This window comes from Coregonus lavaretus (genome assembly GCF_964263955.1).
Source record: "Coregonus lavaretus genome assembly, chromosome: 29".
In the NCBI taxonomy this organism is placed as follows: domain Eukaryota; kingdom Metazoa; phylum Chordata; class Actinopteri; order Salmoniformes; family Salmonidae; genus Coregonus; species Coregonus lavaretus.
The window spans coordinates 30329939-30342220 of record NC_140016.1 but is presented as its reverse complement, the minus strand read 5'-3'; the positions used below and the strand labels follow the sequence as shown (position 1 = coordinate 30342220).

Below are 12282 nucleotides of genomic sequence, written 5' to 3'. Positions count from 1 at the left end.
CTCAACATCTACATCACATTAGTCATCTAACAGACTCCCATCCAGAGCGACCCACAGAAGCAACCAGGGTCAACGCCCTGCTCAAGGGCACGTAGACAGATCTCCCACAATGTCAAAAACAGTTACACGAACCAGCGATCCACCAGCCACCGGCCCAGGCTCCCAACCGCCAGGCCACCAGCCCTCCAAGTCCCCCACGAGAAAAATAAAATAATTCAATTGATTTGGTTGTGTATTCTTATTGAACCTTTATTTAATATAAAAGAATACACTGCTCAAAAAAATAAAGGGAACACTTAAACAACACATCCTTGATCTGAATGAATGAAAATCATATTTAATACTTTTTTCTTTACATAGTTGAATGTGCTGACAACAAAATCACAAAAATTATCAATGGAAATCAAATGTATCAACCCATGGAGGTCTGGATTTGGAGTCACTCTCAAAATTAAAGTGGAAAACCACACTACAGGCTGATCCAACTTTTATGTAATGTCCTTAAAACAAGTCAAAATGAGGCTCACTAGTGTGTGTGGACTCCACGTGCCTGTATGACCTCCCTACAACGCCTGGGCATGCTCCTGATGAGGTGGCGGATGGTCTCCTGAGGGATCTCCTCCCAGACCTGGACTAAAGCATCCGCCAACTCCTGGACAGTCTGTGGTGCAACGTGGCGTTGGTGGATGGAGCGAGACATGATGTCCCAGATGTGCTCAATTGGATTCAGGTCAGGGGAATGGGCGGGCCAGTCCATAGCATCAATGCCTTCCTCTTGCAGGAACTGCTGACACACTCCAGCCACATGAGGTCTAGCATTGTCTTGCATTAGGAGGAACCCAGGGCCAACCGCACCAGCATATGGTCTCACAAGGGGTCTGAGGATCTCATATCGGTACCTAATGGCAGTCAGGCTTCCTCTGGCGAGCACATGGAGGGCTGTGCGGCCCCCCAAAGAAATGCCACCCCACACCATGACTGACCCACCGCCAAACCGGTCATGCTGGAGGATGTTGCAGGCAGCAGAACGTTCTCCACGGCGTCTCCAGACTCTGTCACGTCTGTCATATGTGCTCAGTGTGAACCTGCTTTCATCTGTGAAGAGCACAGGGCGTCAGTGGCGAATTTGCCAATCTTGGTGTTCTCTGGCAAATGCCAAACGTCCTGCACAGTGTTGGGCTGTAAGCACAACCCCCACCTGTGGACGTCGGGCCCTCATACCACCCTCATGGAGTCTGTTTCTGACCGTTTGAGCAGACACATGCACATTTGTGGCCTGCTGGAGGTCATTTTGCTGGGCTCTGGCAGTGCTCTTCCTGCTCCTCCTTGCACAAAGGCGGAGGTAGCGGTCCTGCTGCTGGGTTGTTGCCCTCCTACGGCCTCCTCCACGTCTCCTGATGTACTGGCCTGTCTCCTGGTAGCGCCTCCATGCTCTGGACACTATGCTGACAGACACAGCAAACCTTCTTGCCACAGCTCGCATTGATGTGCCATCCTGGATGAGCTGCACTACCTGAGCCACTTGTGTGGGTTGTAGACTCCGTCTCATGCTACCACTAGAGTGAAAGCACCGGAAGCATTCAAAAGTGACCAAAACATCAGCTAGGAAGCATAGGAACTGAGAAGTGGTCTGTGGTCACCACCTGCAGAACCACTTCTTTATTGGGGGTGTCTTGCTAATTGCCTATAATTTCCACCTGTTGTCTATTCCATTTGCACAACAGCATGTGAAATTTATTGTCAATCAGTGTTGCTTCCTAAGTGGACAGTTTGATTTCACAGAAGTGTGATTGACTTGGAGTTACATTGTGTTGTTTAAGTGTTCCCTTTATTTTTTTGAGCAGTGTATATAATATATGCCATTTAGCAGACACTTTTATACAAAGCGTCTTAGTCATGCGTGCATAAGTTTTTCATATACAGTGCATTCGGAAAGTATTCAGACCCCTTACATTTTTTCACATTTTGTTAGGTTACAGCCTTATTCTAAAATTGATTAAATAGTTTGTTCTCATCAATCTACACACAATAACCCATAATGACAAAGCAAAAACGGAAATATCATATTTACATAAGTATTCAGACCCTTTACTCAGTACTTTGTTGAAGCACCTTTGGCAGCGATTACGGCATCAAGTTTTCTTGGGTATGATGCTACATGCTTGGCACACCTGTATTTAGAGAGTTTCTCCCATTCTTCTCTGCAGATCCTCTCAAGCTCTGTCGGTTAGATGGGGAGCGTCGCTGCACAGCTATTTTCAGATCTCTTCAGAGATGTTTGATCGGGTTCAAGTCCGGGATCTGGCTGGGCCACTCAAGTACATTCAGAGACTTGTCCCAAAGCCACTCCTGCGTTGTCTTGGCTGTGTGCTTAGGGTTATTGTCCTGTTGTAAGGTGAACCTTTGCCCCAGTCTGAGGTCCTGAGCGCTCTGGAGCAGGTTTTCATCAAGGATCTCTCTGTACTTTGCTCCATTCATCTTTCCCTCGCTCCTGACTAGTCTCCCAGTCCCTGCCGCTGAAATACATCCCCACAGCATGATGTTGCCACCACCATGCTTCATCATAGGGATGGTGCCAGGTTTCCCCCAGACGTGAGGCTTGGCATTCAGGCCAAAAAGTTCAGTCTTGGTTTCATCAGACCAGATAATCTTGTTTCTCATGGTCTGAATCCATTAGGTGCATTTTGGCAAACTCCAAGCGGGCTGTCATGTACCTTTTACTGAGGAGTGGCTTCTGTCTGGTCACTCTACCATAAAGGCCTGACATGCACTGTCAACTGTGGGACCTTATATAGACAGGTGTGTGCCTTTCCAAATCATGTCCAATCAATTGAATTTACCACAGGTGGACTCCAATGAAGTTGTAGAAACATCTCAAGGATGATCAATGGAAACAGGATGCACCTGAGCTCAATTTCGAGTCTCATAGCAAAGGGTCTGAATACTTATGCATATAAGGTATCTGTTTTTTATTTGTAATACATTTGCTAAACTTTCTAAAAACCTGCTTTTGCTTTGTTATTATGGGATATTGTGTGTACAGTGGGGAAAAAAAGTATTTAGTCAGCCACCAATTGTGCAAGTTCTCCCACTTAAAAAGATGAGAGAGGCCTGTAATTTTCATCATAGGTACACGTCAACTCTGACAGACAAAATGAGAAAAAAAATTCCAGAAAATCAATTTGTAGGATTTTTAATGAATTTATTTGCAAATTATGGTGGAAAATAAGTATTTGGTCAATAACAAAAGTTTCTCAATACTTTGTTATATACCCTTTGTTGGCAATGACACAGGTCAAACGTTTTCTGTAAGTCTTCACAAGGTTTTCACACACTGATGCTGGTATTTTGGCCCATTCCTCTATGCAGATCTCCTCTAGAGCAATGATGTTTTGGGGCTGTCGCTGGGCAACACAGACTTTCAACTCCCTCCAAAGATTTTCTATGGGGTTGAGATCTGGAGACTGGCTAGGCCACTCCAGGACCTTGAAATGCTTCTTACGAAGCCACTCCTTCGTTGCCCGGGCGGTGTGTTTGGGATCATTGTCATGCTGAAAGACCCAGCCACGTTTCATCTTCAATGCCCTTGCTGATGGAAGGAGGTTTTCACTCAAAATCTCACGACACATGGCCCCATTCATTCTTTCCTTTACACGGATCAGTCGTCCTGGTCCCTTTGCAGAAAAACAGCCCCAAAGCATGATGTTTCCACCCCCATGCTTCACAGTAGGTATGGTGTTCTTTGGATGCAACTCAGCATTCTTTGTCCTCCAAACACAACGAGTTGAGTTTTTACCAAAAAGTTTTATTTTGGTTTCATCTGACCATATGACATTCTCCCAATCCTCTTCTGGATCATCCAAATGCACTCTAGCAAACTTCAGACGGGCCTGGACATGTACTGGCTTAAGAAGGGGGACACGTCTGGCACTGCAGGATTTGAGTCCCTGGCGGCGTAGTGTGTTACTGATGGTAGGCTTTGTTACTTTGGTCCCAGCTCTCTGCAGGTAATTCACTAGGTCCCCCCGTGTGGTTCTGGGATTTTTGCTCACCATTCTTGTGATCATTTTGACCCCACAGGGTGAGATCTTGCGTGGAGCCCCAGATCGAGGGAGATTATCAGTGGTCTTGTATGTCTTCCATTTCCTAAATAATTGCTCCCACAGTTGATTTCTTCAAACCAAGCTGCTTACCTATTGCAGATCCAGTCTTCCCAGCCTGGTGCAGGTCTACAATTTTGTTTCTGGTGTCCTTTGACAGCTCTTTGGTCTTGGCCATAGTGGAGTTTGGAGTGTGACTGTTTGACGTTGTGGACAGGTGTCTTTTATACTGATAACAAGTTCAAACAGGTGCCATTAATACAGGTAACGAGTGGAGGACAGAGGAGCCTCTTAAAGAAGAAGTTACAGGTCTGTGAGAGCCAGAAATCTTGCTTGTTTGTAGGTGACCAAATACTTATTTTCCACCATAATTTGCAAATAAATTCATTAAAAATCCTACAATGTGATTTCCTGGAAAAAAAAATCTCAATTTGTCTGTCATAGTTGACGTGTACCTATGATGAAAATTACAGGCCTCTCTCATCTTTTTAAGTGGGAGAACTTGCACAATTGGTGGCTGACTAAATACTTTTTTCCCCCACTGTATATTTATGATTTTAATCAATTTTAGAATAAGGCTGTATTGTAACAAAATGTGGAAAAAGGAAAAGGGTCTGAATACTTTCCGAATGCACTGTAGGTGGCCCCAGCGGGAATTGAACCGACAACCCTGACATTGCAAGCACCATGCTCTACCAACTGAGCCACAGAAGACCACATTATTTATTCAGGGTAATCTCATTGAAAGGACATCTCTTTTGTAAGAGAAACCATCGACATGTCAGTATTCCCCAATGTGAATCGCATGTATGAAAGGCCATTATACCATGGGTAATTAAGGAGGTTTAATCACAAGCACTACTCTGGCTTTGTCTATTAACTTTTTAAACCCACGTGAAAACCTCTGAAATGGACACTTTAGGCCTTCATGCCTCTCTTGCCATCACATCGTCCGACCCTCCACTAACTGAGTTTATGATGCCATCCTTACCTCCACTCTACAATGTGTCACTATATTCACAACATTGACAGTTCTATAAGTCACTTTTGATAGAAGCATCTGCTAAATGATTTATAAAGCTACAGTATGCCACTCAGAATGATGAGTGTGGTATTCAAACAGGGGTATCCACAGATCTGCCTCAGACTGTATGGTGCATTCAGCAGCTTGTTTGAAAAGTTGGAGGTCAAACATATTCAAGTGTATTATGAGTTTAGTGATCTGGAATACGTCAATTTTTCTTTTCTCCCAGGTAGATGATTGATGGATTCATGTCACTGATTGGTCAGAGAAAGGGGTGGGCGGCGTATCTATTTCTGAGGTAGTTGGGTACGGATTTGTGCCGTGATATTAATTTGAGCGTACCGCGAATACTGGGGCCTGTTTACTTGCTGCTTGGCTACGAGAATCCAACAAATGGTGCCATTTCACACATAGCTGATATTGAATAAAATGTAAAATGGCCAATACAAAAGGTTAGTTCACATTAACTGGATTATTGCATATCAGGTCCCACTACTCATCTGCTGAATATAAAGCAATATTCTGTTCTGACCCCCAGTCTGGTGTACAGACATACAGTAGTATAACAGACTGTGTGCAAACAGGCTCAGAGGAAATGCTTTTGGAAATGATTACCAAACAGAGTGGCGGTATAAACGTCTGTGGCTATACACACTGGATGACCATATGTAATCGATTAGAAGGAGTGTGACGCAATGAAGCACATTACTATGCTAATTCGGGCAGCTCTATTGATGTGTGTGTGTGTGTGTGTGTTTGTGTCTGTCTGTGTGTGTGTGTGCGTGCGCATGCATAAGTGTGTAAGTCTCATTGAAATGACCTTCACTCACACAAAAGCGATAGCCAAGGTAGGTTCCCCTTTGCTCAACTCACATCCTTGTAATCAGTTTGACATTTGAAACACTCTTGTGGAGGACAAAAGACAAAACATACAGTGGGCGGATTTGGACCTCAGCTAAGCCCCTACTGTAGGTGAGGGAGTACATTAGAAACAATGAGCACTAACGCCCTTTGACTATGTAATCTGCCTATTAGCCACTGCATTGTGTTAGCATCAGCATTGGTGGAATAATACGGCTCTTTAAACCGTGACCAAGGCACTCTACCGACGTAGCGGGCACCTAAGTCCATCTCTCTCTTTCCCTTTCACTGTCCCTCTCAGTCTTTTTCTTGCTCTTCCTATCAGTAGTTCTCCCTTCCTCGCTCTCTTTCTCTCTCACCCCTTTAATCTTTCACACTCTCTCCCTCTCCCTTCCTCTTTTTTTTCTCTCCCTATCGCTCTTTCACACTCTCCTCATCCCCCCCCCCCCCCCCCATGGAACCACCTGCCCTCTCAGCAGGGGACCTGGTAGCAGGTGCTAGCCTTGTGCAGCAGCGCTCATCTGTGTGATTATATTTTCAGTGGGCAGCACCCTTGTGTTTCTGGGCCATTGCACATGCAAAGATCAGAGTGGCGCCATTTTGAGATGCTTATCCGGTGCGCTCAGGCTGCTGCACATAAAAGTCCATTTGTTTAATTAGCATTAAGACATTAAAGTATTGAGCTTTTGAGCACATTGACTTGGGAGATTTGTTCATTACGGACACAAAATAAGATGAGATTTGTTGTTGTAATTTTTTTCATGATAATCATATAAGAAACCACAATCTTATGAAGTATTACTAATGCAGTCCATCTACGCAAGTGTATCTACAATAATAATTATCTTAATTTCCCATGGAAGACAGAGACCTACTCTACACTATATTCTTTCAGGAGTGTGGCACTCATCGTGAAACGATCATTACATGATTTTCATTGCATAAAAGTAGCGTGTGGAACCGCAAACGTTGAATCTGTGTCATAATAGCCGTTTCAACTGCTCTTTACTAAATATGTGTGACAGAGTTTAACTGGATTCCACAGGACGTATGAGACAGCCATTGTATAGCCTAACTGCACCTTATTGAGAACAGTATTTATGGTATAGAAAAAACATATGTTTTATTGTCACATTCACTGGATAGGTGCAGTGAAATGTGTTGTTTTACAGGGGCAGACATAGTAGTACGGCGCCGCTGGAGCAAATTAGGATGAAGTGCCTTGCTCAAGGACACAGACTTTTCACCTTGTCGGCTCGGTATTTGAACCAGCAACCTTTGTCAATTCGCCAAGGCATGGACTCTACAAGGTGTCGAAAGCGTTCCACAGGGATGCTGGCACATTTTGACTCCAAAGCTTCCTACAGTGTCAAGTTGGCTGGATGTCCTTTGGTTGGTGGACCATTCTTGATACACACGGAAAACTGTTGAGCGTGGAAAACCCAGCAGTGTTGCAGTTCTTGACACAAACCGGTGCGCCTGGCACCTACTACCATTCCCAGTTCTAAAGGCACTTAAATATTTTTTCTTGCCCATTCACCCTCTGAATGGCACACATACACAATTCATGTCTCAATTGTCTCAAGGCTTAAAAATCCTTCTTTAACTTGTCTCCTCCCCTTCATCTACACTAATTGAATTGGATTTAACAAGTGATATCAATAATGGATCATAGCTTTCACCTGGATTCACCTGGTCAGTCTATGTCATGGAAAGAGCAGGTGTCCTTAATGTTTTGAACACTCAGTGCACACTATATACAGTGGGGAGAACAAGTATTTGATACAATGCAGATTTTGCAGGTTTTCCTACTTACAAAGCATGTAGAGGTCTGTAATTTTTTTATCATAGGTACACTTCAACTGTGAGAGACGGAATCTAAAACAAAAATCCAGAAAATCACATTGTATGATTTTAAAGTAATTAATTAGCATTTTATTGCATGACATAAGTATTTGATACATCAGAAAAGCAGAACTTAATATTTGGTACAGAAACCTTTGTTTGCAATTACAGAGATCATATGTTTCCTGTAGGTCTTGACCAGGTTTGCACACACTGCAGCAGGGATTTTGGCCCACTCCTCCATACAGACCTTCTCCAGATCTTTCAGGTTTCGGGGCTGTCGCTGGGCAATACAGACTTTCAGCTCTCTCCAAAGATTTTCTATTGGGTTCAGGTCTGGAGACTGGCTAGGCCACTCCAGGACCTTGAGATGCTTCTTACGGAGCCACTCCTTAGTTGCCCTAGCTGTGTGTTTCGGGTCGTTGTCATGCTGGAAGACCCAGCCACGACCCATCTTCAATGCTCTTACTGAGGGAAGGAGGTTGTTGGCCAAAATCTCATGATACATGGCCCCATCCATCCTCCCCTCAATACGGTGCAGTCTTCCTGTCCCCTTTGCAGAAAAGCATCCCCAACGAATGATGTTTCCACCTCCATGCTTCACAGATGGGATGGTGTTCTTGGGGTTGTACTCATCCTTCTTCTTCCTCCAAACACGGCAAGTGGAGTTTAGACCAAAAAGCTCTATTTTTGTCTCATCAGACCACATGACCTTCTCCCATTCCTCCTCTGGATCATCCAGATGGTCATTGGCAAACTTCAGACGGGCCTGGACATGTGCTGGCTTGAGCAGGGGGACCTTGCGTGCGCTGCAGGATTTTAATCCATGACGGCATAGTGTGTTACTAATGGTTTTCTTTGAGACTGTGGTCTCAGCTCTCTTCAGGTCATTGACCAGGTCCTGCCATGTAGTTGTGGGCTGATCCCTCACCTTCCTCATGATCGTTGATGCCCCACAAGGTGAGATCTTGCATGGAGCCCCAGACCGAGGGTGATTGACCGTCATCTTGAACTTCTTCCATTTTCTAATAATTGCGCCAACAGTTGTTGCCTTCTCACGAAGCTGCTTGCCTATTGTCCTGTAGCCCATCCCAGCCTTGTGCAGGTCTACAATTTTATCCCTGATGTCCTTACACAGCTCTCTGGTCTTGGCCATTGTGGAGAGGTTGGAGTCTGTTTGATTGAGTGTGTGGACAGGTGTCTTTTATACAGGTAACGAGTTCAAACAGGTGCAGTTAATACAGGTAATGAGTGGAGAACAGGAGGGCTTCTTAAAGAAAAACTAACAGGTCTATGAGATCCGGAATTCTTACTGGTTGGTAGGTGATCAAATACTTATGTCATGCAATAAAATGCAAATTAATTACTTAAAAATCATACAATGTGATTTTCTGGATTTCTGTTTTAGATTCCGTCTCTCACAGTTGAAGTGTACCTATGATAAAAATTACAGACCTCTACATGCTTTGTAAGTAGGAAAACCTGCAAAATCGGCAGTGTATCAAATACTTGTTCTCCCCACTGTAGATATCGTAAATCAATTTCACACATTTGGTTAAATTTTAATACAAAACTGATATGGGAGTACAACACATCTAAAGAATAATTACCTGGCAAAGTGCATGGGGCGACTTTCCTCTCGAGGACAAGAGTAAATCACACAATAATGGATTCAATAGCACCTTTCTAAAATGGTAATTGAAAATATCCATACTTCTATAGAGCCGAGCATTAAAAAGTGGAATCTGAGTGGTTGAAAGCCCTCCACACACTTATAAGATGTAAATGTATCCATGGTGGTAGAGAATAGTCTGGAACAGAACGGAGCAGGCAATAACAGGGTTATATTGGCAACTAATTGAGCACTTTAATGGAGAGCTGGAGTGTTCTCATAATGAATTGGAGTAAAAGCTAGAGTGGAATAATTTCTGAAGAATATCTATTCGGTTAGGAAACCTGCGTTTCTCACTTTGAAAGTATTAATTTGATTTAATTCAAATGGCGTCTCAAAGCCTAAAACTCTTGCAGATTTTCCTAGTGTTAAATTCGTAAATTGTTCTAAGTTGGGTACATGTGGAGGAAGAGTTAGACTTTGCTTGAGAGTCAGTGTTTTACACTCCCTGTTATGGACTGAGGTTGTTGAATCCCTAAAAATATCAACAACTTGAATACAAAGTAGGGATACTGAAATAAAATATGGTGGTATAAAAATGGAGGGAAGCAGGTGACAGCTGATATCATAAAACATCAGCTGTTTAAAATAGTTATGCATGTCTCCTTTGTGCGCCCAATATTGGGACATGACAAAAATAAATGCACAGATGTGACCACTTGTTGAATTAGGCCTTTCAGGAAATGAGTCAGTCTATTGCCTTTTGACAACATAGGCAAAGGGCTCTCAATTAAATGACTGCTTTGAGAAGATATCGAGAGAGAGACTTAACACACTGTGTAATGGGAGAGTCTAATAAAAAATTAAAAAAATGGGGCCCATACGTTTCCTCTTGGATAAACACAGTAATTGAATGAACCTTTTCAATAAGTTAAAATAACCGTTTGTTATGAAAGCAAGATGGAATGGGGCCAAATTAGAATGCAAATGCTTTGAAGACCACATCCTTAATGGGGGCTATAATACTATGTAATAATGAATGTATTATAATGAATCATAACATTAGCAAATGTGGTCAATCATTGTGATTGTCCTAAAAAGCCATGCTAAAGTTCTAGGAGAATGGGTAGTATGGGGGCAGGTTCTAAATGCATGGAAATGATAAAACTCCTGAGACTTTTTTGGTCCCATTGCATTAGTTATCACTATGAGTTGAACAGAGAAAATAAGTTAAACAATTTCTGTAGGCATCTCTATGGGGGTTAACTGAACCAAAACCAGCATGCTGAATGCCAAATGCATGTAATCTGGTGCTCTTGTTTACATTGAACAACCTAGCAGTTTACTGGACAAATATAGTTATGGGCATCCCATAAGCCCCCTGATGTTACCATGACACCCGATTTCCTCCCACAGCAAGGTACTTGCTTTAGAGTACAGTGTGCAGATAGTGATTTCTACCCCGGGCTGATGATAGAGGTGTACATATGGTTTTGTCAATACCGGCAAGGCAGTAAAGGTCACAGCGATGTTAGTATTCAATTACTGTGTCTTCCTCGGCATGGAAGAACAAATGCTACATAACCCAATTGATTTGGTCCCATCCTGAGAGCTTCTTACTGCATGATGCTAAAGAAAAATTGCAAAATTCCACATTTATCTAGGTTGTGTAGGAGTACTTTGAGCCAGGGAAACATCGAGCTGTAATGGATTTATCCTTTTGAAGTAGAACGTAATATACTTTCCTGATTTATTTTATTTATTTTTCCTGGAATGTTATGGACATTTTGATCCCCTTTATGGCTTGGAAATAAATAACACTGATGGTTTCTTTCTGTGTGGGGAAATGCTAGGCAGAGGCTCTTATGACAAAGTAGCTTCTTGTGTAGCACATCTTAAACTGAAAAAAGTATATATTTACACGAAGTGCCTTCTTGTAAGTTATATCAATATGAATTCAGACTGGCAAGCCTCTGTAAACCTGTGCTCTTCCATTACCATTTACATTTTAGTCATTTAGCAGACGTTCTTATCCAGAGCGACTTACAGTTAGTGAGTGCATACATTTTTTATTTTTTTTCATACTGGTCCCCCGTGGGAATCGAACCCACAACCCTGGCGTTGCAAGCGCCATGCTCTACCAACTGAGCTACACGGGACTACCATTAGCATTATGCCTTATCGCTTTGGATCATATCAAAAGTTGCAAATCCATCTCCAGGTCATATTTCCTTTCACCTCAAACGTTTTCTGGTGCTCTAAACTAATTAACTAAGCTGATGAGGCAAAGTCCTAGCAGAGGCCCGCTAACCATCTCTTATTGTTGATAAGATATGGATGATTAGCAATTAGTGATGGTGCATTAGTTATTATTATTATTTGTATTTATTCAGGGAACACCCATGGAGACCAGGGTCTCACTATCAAGGGCACCCTGATCACAGTAATACAACAATCAAATACAAATGTGAAACAAAAACAACAATCAATACATTGTACAATTTAAATAGAGCACAACACAACATTTAAGAAAAACTGTTATATTCCTCAGCTACTAGGTCCTCAATCAACACTTTAAATTGCAGAGCGGTTGAAGGGATTGAAGGGATTATATCCAGAGGTAAGATTGTATTTGAGGTCGGGGGATTGTGGAGGCCAGGTCATCTGTGGCAGCACTCCATCACTCTCCTTCTTCGTGAAATAACCCTTACACAGCCTGGAGGTGTGTTGGGTCATTGTCCTGTTGAAAAACAAATGATTGTCCCACTAAGCCCAAACCAGATGGGATGGCGTATCGCTGCAGAATGCTGTGGTAGCCATGTTGTGCCTTGAATTCTAAA

At 42.9% G+C, this 12282-nt stretch overlaps 1 protein-coding gene across 1 annotated transcript in view; it reads right to left on the bottom strand.

Moving 5' to 3' along the window:
• LOC311105077 (teneurin-3-like) overlaps positions 1 to 12282 on the bottom strand; it is a 157448-nt gene that overhangs the window by 77945 nt on the left and 67221 nt on the right. The window lies entirely within an intron of this gene.